We start from the raw sequence: 18,821 nt of genomic DNA, 5'->3' as shown, positions 1-18,821 counted from the left end.
CACTTTTATTTTACCTTATAGTCTGGTATAATGGTGTAAAATCTCGATTTTAAATGTAAATTTCTTGACAATCTTATATATAAAATTCTCGTGTCGTGTTTGTGGTAAAACAGCTTGACCGATTCTCATTAAATTTTGTGTGCATATTGGGTATGTCTGAGAATCGGACAACATCTATTTTTCATCCCCCTAAATGTTAAGGATAGTCCACCCTTACATATTTTATTTTTATTTTAGATAAATTTTTATTTTTTTATCAACTGTATCAACAGCATAAAAAAATACATACAACCCTAAATTTTCAACCCTCTACGATCAACCCCTATTTTTTATTATAAATAATATACATACATGGCAAAAAGACGTTTGCCAGGTCAGCTAGTAATGTTATATAATTATATTTGCTAACTCAATTCTTTCCATGGGAAATAACATTTTCATATCCCAGAATGTGAAATTACCTGAGTTTTCACGTCTCTGGTCAGTAAAGCGTGTCCTACATGCTTGGCCAGGCTTGAACTATCAAGTTATATTGCGTGTTCACACCGTGCCTGGTTAGTATATCCACTAACAACATCTGAAGCTTTGGAACGTTCTCACTGTTTAATTTTTCCGAGTATCATATGTCTAAGAAGGGTTCCTTAAGCTTATATTTTCCGAGATTTAATGTTAAGTTCATATACAAAATATACGCCCATTCGTTATTTAAAATATTGAACGTAAAGATTATTGTTTTAAGTAACAATTTTACATAAACAATAAGAATATATAGAATTGGTTAAAACGCTAGAAAACAAACCTCAATCTTTCAGAAATATAGCTCTTGCAGTCCTGCATACAGGTACATTAAAGAATTAATTATTTGTTAGTAAATTTTATATTATTTTAGGAAACTAAGAGAAATCTAAATATATTTATTGTCAAAGTGATATCACGATTCACGACTCCATAGTCTTTACAAGTTTTTTTACAATAACGAACTCTCGGAAGCTCTTTACGACGCATGCGTTCAAGTCACGACTACACTCCAAATCTAAAATTGATTACAAAAAAGGTACCCTACACCGGTCCTACAAAAAGCAGGCCCACTCGCCATTAAATATAATTTATTCATGGTAATACTATTCGAGTCTAAAATAATTGCTTGTGCCTATAAAAAGCTCGAACGAGATTCGGCTGAATTCGAAGAGCCGTATTGAATAATTAACGAAATATACACAGTGCCAAACTCATATTTCTTATTTATATCGCGTTTTACAAATATTTTGTATGGACGCAAACTAACAATATCCTTAATAGGCAGGAACAACTAATTAACTCCGGTGGTGCGTAAATTTATGTTGTAAAGATGGCAGGTTTCCGTACAAATACTGTATAAATGTGTCCCTTATTGTGATTGTGAAGAAACTATGGATGTCCATGGGCCTCGTGATCCAAGACTATACAAATAAAAATCACTGCGGTAACGAAAAGCTTTGGTTACATAAACTGAATATAATAATATAGAAATTGTCTATCATTAATGTCTGTATGTACAGAACTCTAGACAATTTTTCTCACACTTCTTACCGCACATAACGTTAAAATAACTCTGTTAGCACTTTGCGGTTTAAAGCACTATAGCATAACTACTCTTTAATTTATTGTTCGACTTTATTCAAAAATAAATATTCTGAATGTTCATGATAATAGTTTAGAGACTGTATGAAGTAATAATAAAATAATGGTAAAAATTTACACTACAATAAGCGTGATAATCGTTCACCATTCACGATCTTGATCCAAATAAATAACCTTGGATTGGTTCTAATCGCTAGGCAATTATCGCACACACTACAGCTTCAATTTTTTGCATGTGATTACGTAATGTCCTTTGCATGTCAAAAGTAGGCTATGTTTCATATAATATTCACATACGTGAACCTAACTAAACTAAACAATCAACTACCGAATTCACAAATATACGTTATGGGATGAGTTTATGCTAATAGTCTCATAAATTTAAATTACAAAATTCACAGTTGTATCTCGAAATCATTGACGAAATCTATTATGGAAATAAAAGTCTCGAAAGAAACAAGTTTTCCAGTATCGGCTAGTATTCATGAGGCTGAGGTTGAATCGTTAATGAGTGCATAATGCTAATGAAGTATTGCAACAATAGTGCTCGCGAACAAGCTACAAAATCGACAATTTGTTGGCCTCGATAATACAAAACTACCTCGTCCGCCCGCCTACCTGTCACCCGACGTCTCCTTGACTAAATGCCTTACGTCCTAGTCAAACTATTGTTTTATTTACCCTATTGTTCGGCAAAAAACGGTGCCAATGTCAATAAGTCGTCGACTAGACGGTGTGCTACACTCGGAACCGGACTCGCTGACATCCAATTAACCCACTCCCCCGCACCCCATTCCCTTCAAACCCGCACTTCCATTTATCTTTATTCGACAGAATCTCCCTTCGACACTCTTTATCCCCGATAAAGTACCGATGTCGATTGATCCTAATATAACTCATACAGGACTTCACAAGTGTCAGAGACATTCCCAAGTGCGGTTAAATAACGCCTATTGATATAGGTTATGATCAATTAAAAAGATCGTTAACATTATTTAACGGCTCATAAATTATTGCACACTTGTGTTGAAGTTGACAATGGATTTTATATATATTAAAAAAAACTAGCAGACAATAAATAGGTTTTGTAATTTTTTGTTAATTTATGCTCACTGAACTGACAATACCACAACCTTATTTGTGGCCACACAAAAAAGCGTTTAGAGTGAACATAATTGTATTTTCAATGACTATTTGCAATTTATTTGAGTTCATTTACAGCGATATTTTCGTCTACAGTAAAACAACTACACGTTATTCAGTGAGCTTGAACGAGTAAGCAATCTACTTCTGATTGTCAAGGTTATTTGCTATTCTGAGAACATCTTTTAGCGCTGCCCATGAGTCAGGATAAAGCACCTAAACCATGAATCATTTACAATTAACCACCATCTTGGTGAAATACCTACAATTCCAGGCTTGACCAAAACCCTGAATAAAATGGAAGAACATTTTACTGCACGTTACAGGTGTATTAGTATAAGTGTCGTTAAATGGTTTTATTTTACTTGTAGGTATATAAAGCCTGCCTTTTCGCATTTTCAAGTTCGATGAAATGTAGCTTTTATATTTTAATATGCTACATGAAGCCATTTAAGAAATACTTTTAATGTCAAAATCATATATTATGTACAGTCATAAAGTAATTGTATTTAGTAAAAGTTAACGATTGCTTGTAGACAATACCTCTTGAAATGTCAGAGTGTGAACATCAGTAACAATTATGATTAATTTTTACAATCATAGCAATAAGTGTCGAGTGCATACAATAAAATCTCGACTTGAACAAGCATTTATTAAAGACGACTCGGCCTCGAAGTTGACATTCAGCGTGACTGCAATAGAGCGTTATGTAAAGTGGGTATGATGCAAACGGAGTGGTAAGACGGTAACTGGTAACATCTTCATTGGGAGTATGTCGTCATGCTATTCACGTCCGAGGCAGCCGCGGGCTCACGAGCTCAAATCTTAAATCCCATGTCTCAGCGTTTGCGATAGTCCGCCGAGATTAGAAGTAAACGAAAATAGACCGTCTCTACGTGCAAAACCTTTGACGCTTTCATTTTCAGAATAAAAATGAGTAATTCATTTCAAATTTTTCCATTCGCATAAAGAGATCTAATTACTATCAAAAACATTACAAAATTTTGTTCAGTTACACAAAAGTAAGTAAATAGTAGTGGTAGTAAATAAAGAAATAAATAAACTTTTAATACCTTAAATGCTATAAGAGGCTGAATCTATAACGTATTTAAACGCCATTAAATACATTATGAACTTTAATAAGTTTTCAAAAAGTTCATTTTCAAATAAATTGATATTATTATCTAAATAGGATGAATCTCAACCGTAATCTGGCGAATAATGGAGGAGGGAAAAGCGACTGATAAATAATGGTCGGTTGACTGATCGCGACATTACTGATATCAATGAAAAAGAATCCGTACGTTGAGTAATGGCTTCCGCAGAAGGGCGAGCTATTCTAGTGGCAGGCCCTAGGCGACAAGAAAGTGCGGGAGCGGCGGCGGTCAACCAAAGATTTCAAGGCTAAACCGAACCTAACGCGGTCAAGTAACAAATAGCCTGGCTCAATTGAAACGTCCTTTTTGAAGAACCCTTCTTCGACCGATCATTAATTTTAGGTGCCATTACTATCTTGGTTAATCATCAAAGAATCCTTTGAATTTAGGACGTTATGTTTGAACCTTTAGATTAATATTCTATTCAAGAAGTAGGCAGTGTAGATGAATTGGGCCAAGTATACTTCATTCGTCAGTTGAACTCCGCACAAGCAACATAACAAACCCAAGTCAAACAAATGTCGAATAAACAATACTCGTGAACGACAATTCTCTGAATAACATCCACTTGTGAATAACAAATAAGAGTGTATAGTTTAATGTTAGTCTTCGGCCCGTTACCACCTTTATAATTATTATAATTTATTCATATCACACTTACAGAGTACATACATTTAATATCAATTCATAACGCGTTTATATACTCAACGTGGATTCTTTATTTTCATACAACAATAAACATTTTCCAGGAGAAATATAATAAATTATGAGGAACTAAGTACTGCTTACGCGATCCACTTCCCTCGACACTACATAGTACGTCGTTTTAATGCCAAGATATGCAAACTCCGGTGCGGCACACTAGGATACTTTAAATTACATTAAAATTCCTTCTTTGTGCGCATGGCTTATGAATGTAACATCAAGTTTGGAAGCTATTGTCAAGAATGAAGGCAATTTCCTCAAAAAAAGAACGTCACAGAATAAGGTATCGAGATCGTTAGCGGCGTGACCTCACGTATCCCTTGAAAATTTGGAATCCATTTTCTGTGTACGTGCGTGAAAACAACTATGTGTACTTACTAATATTACCTGTATCCCAAAGGGGCTCGATCATTATAATCATACTGAAGAAAGGCTCATGAATAAGAAGAAGTATACGAAGTTTTGAGAATATTATTTTTACAGTTGCTTCGAATTCATATACACTAAAAAAATCCTCGTAAGAAAAATAGAAACCTTTAATATATTTGTGATATTCATTTACACATTCCAATTGTCTTTAGGACAAAAATATAACCAAAGAGTAAATTATGTGCTCGTGCAAGCTTTTTTGGATACCACAGTTCACATATAACTTTACTTATTTCGTGGAACTGAGCACCCCCGAAGGTACGAAAAGGTACTTCCTCATTCAATATTAATTTTAATCTACAAGGGCGACATTTTTGCACGTAAATATTACGTGAAGCTTAAAATGTGTTAAAATGTGAGTAAAATACCAAAAAAATCATATTTTTATATAAAGCTTCTGTAATGTTAAATTCTTATTTCTTCATTACATATAATTTATAAGGCAATTATAAAGATAGTATTAAAAAGCCTTTTATTCAATTGACTTCATCGCTAGATATGAGGGCACCACTCTAATATTACACTGCGGGAAATATTGGTAGATTGTGTAACATAGACAAATAAATTAAAGAAAAACACAAACGCCATTTAATTTCATTCATTGCTTTTTTAATATAATCATAACATAACATTATTTGTTGTTTAGTTAATTTTTGAGCAAAATAAACAGTTTTATACATTAAACAAATTTTTACGCCCATTGTAATATTTTTAAGCAACAATAATTCATTTAAAATTCCATAATATAATCAGAAATAACAAAAATACACAGTGAGCTAGTGTGAGAGGGAAACATCACAACTCGTTTGGTGCATAAGTGATCGAATGGGCTCCATTCATTGCGGGTCGATGGTCTATTGCGTAAAGAACCGTTACCTATCTGTTTAAATTGGAACCAAATTGGTTTCTTGGCCCCAACTAGGCTTAACTATATTCTAATAACAAGAGACATGATTGGCCAAGAATTAACTACATTTGTGTAACAACTATCTTGATAATACCTAATGGAAATTTATAATTTAAAAATATAAAGGAAATTATATTAAACGCCCTACCACCTTTTTAGTTCTGGGTTTCAGATTTCTGTATCTATTTCATGATCATATTTTGTTAATCTAATAGGCAAGTAGCCCTGTGTGCCTGACGCACACCCTCGACTTTTTGGTTCGTCCAGTTCTTGACGATGTTAACTTTAACCGTTCGAGCGAATGCGCACATAGAAAGCGCACATAGAAAAAAAGTGCATTGGTGCACAGCCGGGGATCGAACCTACGACCTCAGGGATGGGAGTCGCACGTTGAAGCCAATAGGCCAACACTGCTCTACCTGCTCTATCATCTTAATCAAAATCTATTATCTTAAATATTAATATATATAACAGCAATAGATACGTTTCATGAAGATACATGAAAATACACCACGCAATAACCAACTAAACACCAATAATGTACTTTTTCAGCTGATAAAATCTGTGGAAGGTTATCGCTAACTACAGCGATTTTATAGTGAATTACGTACATAGTTTGAAATACTATCGTGAAATTATTATATTTGTCGTTTTTTATTTGTTCGCATTATTTTGAATTATATATTTCAATTAAATAGTGTACCAAAAACATCCCTGTTTTTCTCTATTATTCAGAGAGCCGGATAGCATTACCCACAGAAACTAGCTCAGGTAACTACTTACCTACAACACTAGTGCAGCCTTTTGAATCTCTTGGGATCGCTACAATTCTACCTAACAAAACAATTTCATCTTACACAACAATATTTAAAGCAATCTTATTTAATTTTATCTTTAGATTGTATATTTTAATAATTAAAATCTTATTTCCTTAACTGAGATGACAAAGATCGCTTATGAAGTATAAAATATAATAATCCAGTGTCGCTACAACCCTTTAATATGCTTTATTAAAAATTCTTGTACTGTTTTGTAACTGGCATTAATAATATTCAAGATGAACGTTGTATAAAATTATTTGAAACATTTTCTAGAGACTATCAATCTGTATCGTTAATGAGATTCAAACGGCCGGCGCGATTACGTCCACCAATTTGCGCGTCATTGCATCTACCTAATGAAATGCCGTAAACTCATGTTCACCTTATAATATTTGACAGGTTGTTTCAGTAATTACATTTTATATCGATCCAAAATTAAGCGCTGATAAACGAAGGGCGTGCCGATATTTTAAACATCTCTATATTCAAATGTATCTTAGTCCAATGCAATAAATCAATTTTCAAATGTCTTTAGTAGGTTTAGTTTAGTTTCTCCCGGGAAGAGACAGATAGAAATTCGGTACTCTTTTAAACTAAACTTAGAATTGGCCAGTCGGCTAGTAATGCAGTTGGCATACTCCATGCATATAGCCAGATAATTACTGGAAACTTAAAAAAAAATATATCGCACAGTTTCTTAAAATCATGTAAGTGGTGTCCATGTTCTGATCGGGAAAATTTAAAGGTTTTGAGACTTTTTCAGAAATATCTAGTGCAAAGTATAAACCAAAGACAAGCTGGCATTGATAATTTATATGACGAAGTCGTAACTTATAACCTCAGCTTTCACCAAGTCAACGTCATCGACCTTAACGCGCGAGCAATAAACATTCATCCAATATAAATACAAATTTTCACCGCAACGAAATTGTCACTAGCCCGATCAAAAAACATTGAAATGGTAAAACTCGTATAGTTTTATAGCTATTCGTAAATAATGCCAATAGAACGACAATATACCGAATACTTATAATGTTTATAAACAAAAGTTGCAACAGATATAATAGTTTTGTAAAACATTTAAATAATAACATGTTAGCTTTGTTTCAAGCATTTATTACAGCGAAATCATTGTATGTATTCTTGTAATAACATCACAGTCGTAACATTGCTGATTCATTTGCAAACAATAGGGACACCGGAAACATTAGTACTTTCTCCAAATCATTTTGACGAAATAAAGAAATCGTACATTGTCTCTTGTAGATTTTCTTAATTAAAAAAAGGCAAGCGAGCGGCTCACCTGATGTAAAGTGACTTTACAATTATAATAAATATATCTGCTTAATAAAATAATAATGTAATGGAATAATTTTTTCAGAACATTCATTTCAATGTTCAAGACAGTTTATAGATCATACTTTTGCTTTGATTCTTCGTTAAAAACCTAGATATGCTAATCAGAGAATTTCAATAATACTGTAACCTCATGTAATCATAAGTTTCAATTTAAGCGTATCCTGTATTTCTGACATCTCAATTGCTCTTTTACAATCATCTATTTGTGCAGGCACTCGAAGAAAAGCTTCCGTCGCACACATTCAATAACAACGTGATTGAATTCCTTGCTATTTTTACTACCACAACGTTATTGGTGATTATGAAATTAGGTTTCGTAAAACGATCTAATAGAAAATGTATAACGTAGCCTTATTGACGGCGTAGTTCATACTTTTATAATGAAACTAACAATCGTATGGTGGAAACATAAACTAGATCACAGTTTTTCTGTCCACCGGAAAGTCAATCAAATTTAAAAGTTATATCCTAAAACCAATGATACATAACATAAAGCATAAAATATTATATACACGGTATATATTACTACAAAAATTGATGCATAATAGGTAGCCAAAGCAGGAATCTGTTGTAAATATCAACAAATCATTCAGTTTCACTGTTTTAACAGCTGCAATCATCTCTCCTTTTTTATCACAGCTTAAATACACTTCCATGAAAAGAGACAAAAGAGTACTTTAGTTAAAACGGAAAATATACAGCACTGCGTTTTTATGAATAAGGGCGTAAAAAATAAAAATCAACTGGAGAACACCGATAAAATATCGCCGGGCGAAGACGCAGAAAACTCGTATTAAAAAATAATATACACGCAAAAGGTTGGTTAATTACGCAAAAATACCATAATACTACAAATACAGACAAAAAATATTTTAGGCGTTTAAACAATAGGCTTCAAACTCAAACAATAGAAAACACTGTCACATTTTAATAATTTGTGACGTTACATTTTGAAAAAGTAAAAGTATGTGTTGTATGAAGAAATTCCACACCCATTATGTGTTACAAATAACTAATCGTTGTATGTCTGAAACCGCAAGTGTACTCTATTGTCTGCACGCAGTAATTTATTTGGCCATTGCAATCGCGGTAAAACGATTCTGTTACTAATTCGTTCCCACTCCCTAACTAACATTAAAAGTACATTAAATTCTATTTAAGAAACTTCAATATTTAGCTTGTTAAATTGAAGTCTCGTGCAATGCATAGTTTCAATCATAATGCCTAGTTTATTTTTTACTTATTTTATATGTCGAAATACTTTTCAAACCAATTATTAAGTAGAATGAAAACATGAAAATAAAACCGAATGCAGTCAGTCAGTTTAAGAGGAGTGTCATATAGACACTATATGATATTATTATGATATTTACACATAGATGCATATTACAGATGTTATACGCTTACAAAAAACCTTTTTCCCGTAATTAAAAAACTCAATAAACTACAACCTGCTCAAATTGAATACAAAAGTATGTGTTAATCTTATTAATAATTAAAATTTTGTAACGAGAAACGGCGGAATTTCTTAATTGTATGTTATTACAAATTCATTGTAGTCGCCCTTTGAATGACCCTTTTAAATCTTGTAACGTTGTATGGTATAACAATGCATAATAATTATTCTTTTATGGAGTAATTATAAATATCACAGTTGACGAGAACAAAATGCTGATAGGTCACGCAACTCAATAGATCGATCACGGCACACGTGCTCGTGGACTCAGCTCCGACAAGTACTTTGATAAAAGCCTTACCTTTACTCCTTGTTTTTCTATCGTGTTTTTGAACCCGTTTTGGAAGTGGTTTCAAGCCGTCAATTGCTTTTTAAGTTAAGAGCGAGAACTCTTAAGTTGTAATATCAATTCCATTGAGTTGTACGAATAGATAAATTTCTTACTACGTTATTAAAAACGGTAAAATTTGGACATTTCGTTTTTTTTTTTTAATTTCATACTCAACAAATTAAAATCAGTTCGGATCATCGGATCGTCTTTTATTTTATACAATTTTCCTTTATAGCGGAGATTATAATGTCACTGAACTAGGAATAGTGCGTTAAAGGATTTATAGGAATGTTAAGAACCGGTTCTTATTTCCGATAGAAGAAGCTACTTGCAGCAAGATGCGTCATAAAAAAGCTAGCTAACTTCTTTTAAAAAATATTTTACCTAAAGCCATTTCCCAAAGCCGTGAATTGATAATATTGAAAGCATTCTAATAAAAACAAGTCTTTAATGACAATGTTTTGAAAACATGCCCTGGCGATATTTTAAAAATATCTTCCATACACCAAAAATATTTAGAAATGCAAAATGCTTAAATAGAACCAATATTGATAAAACTAAAGTTGATTTTCCAGTAGCAAGCTTTTAGTGCTGGTGGAGGTATTTTGATCATGACTAGTACTGCAGACTGTTCGATAGCGGATGCCGGCGATTGTAGATTATTTTTGTCCCGGAAAGTAGACGCATGAACTGCGAATGTAGTCTGCAAGTCTAACCATAAGGAAGAGTCTGGTAACAGCTTACTTTATATATTCCACGAACTATGTTACACGGCTATCGCAACGTTTTTCACGGAATAAATAAATGTGAAATTATTATTTATAGTGGCGATTGTTACACTAATTGTTAATCTTATTTGATAGAGCAGTGTTGTTTGGCATCAGGGTGTGCTTCTCATGTCTGAAGTCTTAGGTTCGATCCCCGGCTCTGCAATAATGGCCGATAGGCTTATACAGATATGTATAAGCGTTCTTAACACTCGTACGGGTGAAGGAAAATATCGTAAGGAAACCAACATGTCCTATAAGGCCGATGATGTGTGACTTATCACCTAGGTACTTCCCTATTAAGACAAAAAGGATAACGAAAAATTAAAAAAAAAAACTGAAATGTGCGTAAAGTACATTTTATGAATATTTTACAGACATAATTTGTAGCGACAGACAATATATAATTATAATTATATTGTTAAATATATAATTCGACTAATATAAATTAACAAGAATGGCAGATCATATTTAAACCTCTTCTAAGAAAAAAAAATACACCTGCATCGCTGCATTGCATATGCATTTCCTAAAATAACTAGCAATAACGTTATTCGAAGTACTTGCAAATACACTAACAACCGGACGTATCATACTTGTATCAAAATCTAATACAAGTATAATTTGGCCCCTTTTGGTGCCAGAATAGTTTATATTGAAACACGCAATATCCGCAACGGAAGTAGAGCAAGTAATTAAAAGCAAAAGTAAATAATTTTTATAGCTTAAAACACTTTTTTACTAACAAAATTATAATTTATTAAAATAAGCAAGCATGAGTATTGAGATTATAACATAGCCTCGGTTAGTTTTTTATTAGACCGAATAAGGTGACAGCACAAAAATCGATTACAGGACAATATTATTAATCTAAGTGGGCCACTATTTTTGCATAATGATAATGTTTTAGCCTACTTCAATGGTTTGAATATGCAAATGCTGCCACGTTATGGTCTTCCGTTGTCCCTCAACACAAGTATTATTGCCAAATGCCACAAAAGGACCACGTTAGCGGAAGTCAAATGTATGTTTACTTTATGTAGGTAATTAGAGCCGTGCGTGAGATCGTTGTGGCTAGTTAACACACTTTCAATTTAATTTTGCGATTGTTGAACCTGCATCGGTGCCATTACGTGACATATAATTAGATATTACAAACGAATACATACGACTTTCACTTCCTTTAGTTACTATGCTGCTTCATTAAGCCGTCTTTATATTTTATATCTGAGCTATTGATTTGGAAAAGAAGTACAAAGTGAAATGACTCTTGCTCTTGAAATTGCTTCTGTGATTTATTTTGATGGTACTTGCGCCCGAACCCAATAATTTATCCACAATCACAGATTGAAAGCAATCTGAGATCAGACCGTGACAGTGAATCGATCTCCTATCTGCACCCCAATAACCAAAACTTACGAAGACAATCCATGTTTGGCGACGGATAGAATGCAATCTCGTCGCTCTTTACACTCATATTTGATAATCAATATAAACCAAATAAAGTAAATAAAACCGTACAAATAATATTAAAATATACATGTGTATGTTTAAATCAAATTTTAAATTATTTAAAAAAATGGTGTAAGTTAAAATCTTAAGATTTTAACACATGGATATTGGCACAGTTGAACTGTCATTTTCATACAAAGGTCTATCCGCATACACCGATTCGACCTACCGTGGATAATTTGTATCGACAAATGACTATTACCATCCGGTGATTGGTTATTGGCACACTTTTATCAATATTTGGGTTAAGATGTCTATCTCAGATGGTCAAAAATAGATTGAGTTAGGTTTTTGTATTAGGGCGATATTTGGTACTGATACAAATCTATGCAAAATCCCGTGTTGGCACATTGCTATATTAATCCTAAGGCGGTAAGTTCCATTTCATTTTAAGTATGCAAATTACTTGTACTCGTTTTAATAAAATAAGGCGATATATATAAGTCCATACCCCACATTATAATTCACTTAATTTGAAGATTATATTAGCAGCAAGCGGATTCATGCCTTTTAAAAAGAGAGACCGTCTGCCTCATACTACAGAAGGGAATGAGAGTTCACAAAACAATTGCAGCTAAGGTTTGTGTATTGTACAAAATCCTTCATAAAAACCTTAGCTTTTGGTTTCTGGGAATATTCTTATCTCAGTCCTACGTGATAATAAACTAATGTTGTATCGTTGACAAAGAATTTCCCAACAAATATTTATAGCCTGTGGGAAAATGCATTTTGCGAGCTACTTTTGTTGTTGCGACCTCACGGCCATTGACTTTGGTTTTTTCTCACGCTCGCTGTTTAAGATTGATTATACGCGTCTTGTTCCTGTGCAAACGGAAGCTGATAGATATTATTAGATTTTGTATTTTATTTATTAGCGAGCATTTAATATTTGCTCGAACTGTGTAGGAAAACATCGTGAGGACATGTCTTAGAGCCAAAAAGTCGACGACGTGGGTTAGGCACTGGAGGCTGATCACCTACTTGCCTAATATTAAATTTAAAAAAATGATCATGAAACAGATTCAGAAATCTGAGGCCGAAAGAGGAGTTAGCGCCACTGATTTATTTTTATTTATTTTATTTTATTTATTACAGTCTACTCCTTATATACATACCACATTTATGTTTATGAACCATTTTGTTAACATGTTGAAAGAAAAGATTAAAAAAACTGTGACATGAACACCGATATCAAAGCAATCATCTGGTTTTACAGTAAACAAACAAATCATTGATTAAGTTTCTTGTTTACCTTACGACTTGAATATCAATTATAAAGCTGTAGTTAATTGGACTGATAGACTGACTTAATCCTTTGGCCTACAATTCAAATAATAATTATTAGAGCATTAGAATACACATACAATTAATAATTTATACAAATACTTGAATTTGCGAGTAAAAGTTTCTGTTTCTTAGAAAAAAAAATTGATTTATTATTAATTTATTTAACTCCAGGTAGTGTTCCACTGTACATATTGCAAATAGTGTTGGCCTAGTGGCTTCAGCTGTCGACTCTTATCTCTGAGGTTTTCAGTTCGATCCCCAGCTGTGCACGAATGGACTTTCTTTCTATATGCGCATTTAACATTCGCTCGAACGGTGAAGGAAGGAGGAAACTGGCTTGCCTAAGGCCCAAAAAGTTGAGGGCATGCGTCAGGCACAGAAGGGTGATCACTTTTGATTAAAAAATGATCATGAAACAGATACAGAAATCTGAGAGCCTTAAGAGGAAAAAAATAATTTTAACAATAACCTCCAAAACACAGATTTATGTATTGTTACAATAAAATGATGAATCATATGAGATCCTTATATAATTAAGCGTTGAAATACCTCCTATTTAGAAATATTTGGATATGACCCGCGTAAATTAGTAAAGAAGGCGACAAAAGGTCCCGTCAAGCGGGTCAAAGCGGTTTAATTGTTATAAGAGTCGTATTGTGTGTGGGAAGATCCGAAGTATAGTATCATTGAAATTGTAATTATTTTTTTTATTCTCAGGGCTATTCACCGCGGAAATACTGTATACATTGACGAAAACAGACTAATTACATGTTTTACACGCTTATATCTAGTTAGTTCTACGCTTTATTTAATTTTACAATACTATTAAATATATATACACTGTGCAATACATATACATATAAATTATGCTCGGTAGTGGCTAAAAACGTTTTGAAACTATCTAAACTTTAATTTGAGTCGATTCATACTGATTGCGCCATGAGCGGTGCCGAAAATAAAATTGATTGTTAAATAGGATACGGTATCTCCGGGTGATTACGTGGTAAGTAGCAGTAGCCAACGTTTAATATCACGATGAGCACGGGTCACCGCGATGTACAATGAGCAATTTCCTGTGGACATCAACCAGAACATGAACAAGGACGTGCGTTAATAATATTCATACCCATCTGATTCGCTCCGTATTTCATCACGAAACTAATGACTCTACAAATTAACAGATTCCATGACTTTATTCAGAACGAAAGACCTAAGTTGAATTCAATAGGCGTAGTCTCTTTCGCTTAAAATAGTGATGCCCCATTCGAAATCCATAAATCGCTATCGATTTGGTCCGAGTCAAAAAAGTATTAGAAATCCAGGTGAGGCGTATGACCGTTTGTGACCTCGGAACAATTACCCGGCCATTAGCGAAACGAACACAATGCTCAGCCATTAAGCGGATGTCCAGCCAGCTACCCGCACCCGCTCAATTTGCATTTGTTTGGAATTAGACTGTCAGCAGCAGCGGACATGAGCCGCGCTTTGTGCCACCTGTAATATCTCTCAACATAATGCTTTGATCCGATTACCTGACCTCAGATAGATCACCACGCTCTATTTCAGACATTCACGTGCAATTTAGACAGGTGTTATCTAAATTAGAAGGAATGTTGCCATTTTCGTTTAGAAGAAAGATAATTTTAGCGAAAGGCGCACAATGGCGTCGTGAGATGGTAATGACAAATGGCGCACAAGGCGTCTTATCTCGCTGAGAAAAGATGTAGCCGAGGTTTCTTGGCGTGCTTGAATCACGGACGATGTCGTTAGGTAAACCCCATCTCGCTGATATCTCTCCACCCCTAGTTGTCAACGCTACGGTCGGTGATAACTATTTTAGCTTATCGAAGTCAACACTAACAACCTCTCACTTAAAATGAACTTACATTTTATCGTGAAATATAATTTATAAGCTGCAAGTTATAGTTGTACCTGATGTAGTTTTTATTTATAATACTTAAATCGATAAGTACTTTTAATTGTGGAATATATATATGGAATATAAAATGTTTCTGAATTTAACATATAAACGAGCATTACAATGGCGCCTGGAGCAATCCACGCTTAAATATCTAAACGGTAATGGCAAATCGCCAGTATTCTGTACTTTTCTTGGTACTATTTAGTGCTGGAGAGATATCTACGTCTTTCTTTAAAATATATTGTCCCCTTTAGCTTGTAGCGAGGTCTGAAACCGCACCCGCTGCTGATATGCAAATAGGCTGTATAGACTATATTGCTATCTACGGACCGTATTTGTAAGCCGTATTAAAGGGAACTTAATACTTCTAGTCATAAACACACATAAGAAATACCTACATAACATAAAAACGTTATAAACCATGGAAATAAAGTAAGATTTTACAAAACCACAGACTGAGATAGGCAGGCAAACTGGATCAAATCCAACACCCTGCCTCCTGCTGATAGAGGACAAATCTTTGTTTTTAATTTATTTTTTTATTCTTTATTACGTCATATGGAACATGGTGTAATGGTTGCAGCTCCTTACAAACGTTGTGTAAAAAAAAACTAGGCGATTAAAAAGAGTGGCAGAGAGTTTATTGCAAGTTCTTCTCTTCCGTTCTACGCCCTTGATTTGAGAATTGGCTGTAAACGGAAAATTAGAAGCATTAAATGTATATTTCTTTTTTGACGTTCATAAGTATACATTATGTTACCTATTTGAATAAATTTAATAAAAAAAATAGTAGACTTGTGTTAAAAATGATTGTGTGTATCAAGGTTTTGTTCTCTAGATGTATAATTAAAATAACTTATCTAGCATTACAGATAATTGAACAAACGACTCCTTACATAAAAATCTATAGATGATTAAAAGGCTGGCTTTTGAACTACACCGAACTACGTTTAAGTAAATAACTTTTAACTGTGGTGTTTTAACTATGCATATAAATTATGATCATATTTTATGCTGATAAAATGTATCCTGTCAATGTCATAGAAACCAGACCGCCAAAGAGACAAATATTAGCCTAGGCCCTGGGTCGTCTTTAAACCGATGTACTACACAAAATTATATGAACCAGCTTTGTTATTTTATACTGTAGCATAGTTTTAAAGATTGTCAATAGCTGAAACGAATATTTGATAAAACTCTAGTATAAATAAAACCTTACCTACCTTAAGCATAGCAAGTTACTTCTAGCTTTAATTTTTTATCTTAGTTTAATCATAATAACTTTGTATATGTGAGAGAAGAAATAAATATTATTTATTTATTAATATATTATCTTTCTTATAGTAAAGTTCCGATTTCGAAACGCATTTATCAAGTTTTATTTTGGTTCATTTTTGTAGCCCAATGAAATGCCTTCACCTAAACCACACCTTAGTTCTATATAGGAATACAATTGGCGCACAACCATGCACATTACCGTTCATGCACCAAATCGGACACTGTGAACGTAGTAAAAATTACAATGTGAACGAAATTTGAAATTAGCGCCTTGTCATGAAAAATGAATATGATAGCGACCAATTCCAATTTTATGTACATCATTAAGGATTATATATCACTCAATAAATTTAATGTAATATACGAAATTTAAATATTTTATTCAAAACAAATAACATAATACAAAAAAATATACCTAATAACTAACCTTAAAATTTAATTATTAAAAAATATTATTAAAAGGAGTCCCCCTTTAGGCAAGGTTAAGGATTTATTTTAAAATGTGAAAATTAAAAATTTAATTGGGGCTTGCTAAAAGAAATTTTATTTATCAGTATAAAAAGAGTTGTGACGTCACGTCAACGTTATATTACACGTTGTGTAAGCAATGAAACTACATATATCAAGCCAAGTTTGCTTTTTAATGTCGTTGACTGATAAGACAAAAAACTGAGACGCTAATTGGTAACATGATTTTGTTTTAGGCTGATATGTGAAATATAAACACCCGATAAATAATCAAAATTTAACAAAGTTTTGCTAATTGGCTCATTAGAAGATAATTACCGATTTTTAAAACACAACCACCACGCAAATGATATATTTTTTATTGAGAAATATTTTAATTTAAATCCTGATAGCCTTGGGCCGGAATACCGTGGCTTCGACTAAGTCTCTTTTTCATACCAATACCAACACAATTGTGATTATAAAAAAACGATACGTAATGATATTGATTCCTGAATACATACATTGTATAATTGCCGACCACCCAGATGGGTAAGTACTAAGTACACATTGAATGATATACCAAAGTTCTCTTATGACATAATGTATCTAATTGCCCAATAGGCGTTCGTTCTACTGACTACACTCAGCAATAGAGTGCGTTGTTACCATATGAGTTCGAACAAAAACTGGTTCTGACCCACATTCACCGCGAAGTAATCTGTTCAATAGAACCTATGTCTTGTAGACGCTTTGTGTTTGTATAGGTACACTAAAATAACCGCACATATCAAGCCTTTTAGCATTTTGTTTTGAACAATGTTGCCTTAATGATTTGAGCGCGCATCTTCGTCCCTGAGGTAGTAGGTTCTATCCCCGGCTCTGCCGAAACGAAGTTTCTGTCTGTATTTAACTCGCGAGAAAACCAGTAGGTATGCCTTAGACCGAAAAAGTCGATGGCGTGTCTGGCACAGAAATTCAGTCATAAAAAAACATAATCACGAAAGATACACCAATCTGAGGACCAGAACCAAACGTTCTTAGTATTTTTCATATGTGGTAGATTAGACTTGACATTTTTTTTAGTTTAATCCTTTGATAAATTTTTATTTTTAACTAGATTTTTTATCTATGTTAATTATAATACTTATATTATAATGTAGGGCCTTGAAAAGTAATGTGTCAGCACACAAGTATTACTTCAACATATGTGAGTTGATTTTACAAAACGCAATAATTTTAGCTAAGCCGTATCACGCACACATTTAGCTAGATATTTTGTGTTTTTAATTAAACGACGAAAGGTTAACAACACATTTGTATACATTATAAAACATTTTTCTTTGCGTTAAAGAAACCAGCTTTACTCAAGCGATCTCCTATTTTTAACGTGTTCAATAAATAATCTAATTCTGGCATCTCATAAAAGTAACATTAAGATCGAGCAGATGCGTCTTATAAATGGCAGGAGCACTATCTACTCTGCAATAAAATAACAATTTTATCACTAAATAAACGTATTCATACATTTGATATCATTAAAAACACAAATCTGAAAGATGATAAAATTTAGATCTTCACATATTATATTTTCCATTTCATTTGTACGTTTAGTAAGCCGAGTATAAAAGGTCCGTTTTAATAAATCCAATAATAATACTAAAAGGTAGGAAGCAGGTAT

The sequence above is a fragment of the Pieris rapae genome, chromosome 1 (genome assembly GCF_905147795.1).
Source record: "Pieris rapae chromosome 1, ilPieRapa1.1, whole genome shotgun sequence".
NCBI classification, from domain to species: Eukaryota; Metazoa; Arthropoda; class Insecta; order Lepidoptera; family Pieridae; genus Pieris; species Pieris rapae.
Note: the sequence above shows the minus strand (reverse complement) of the source record.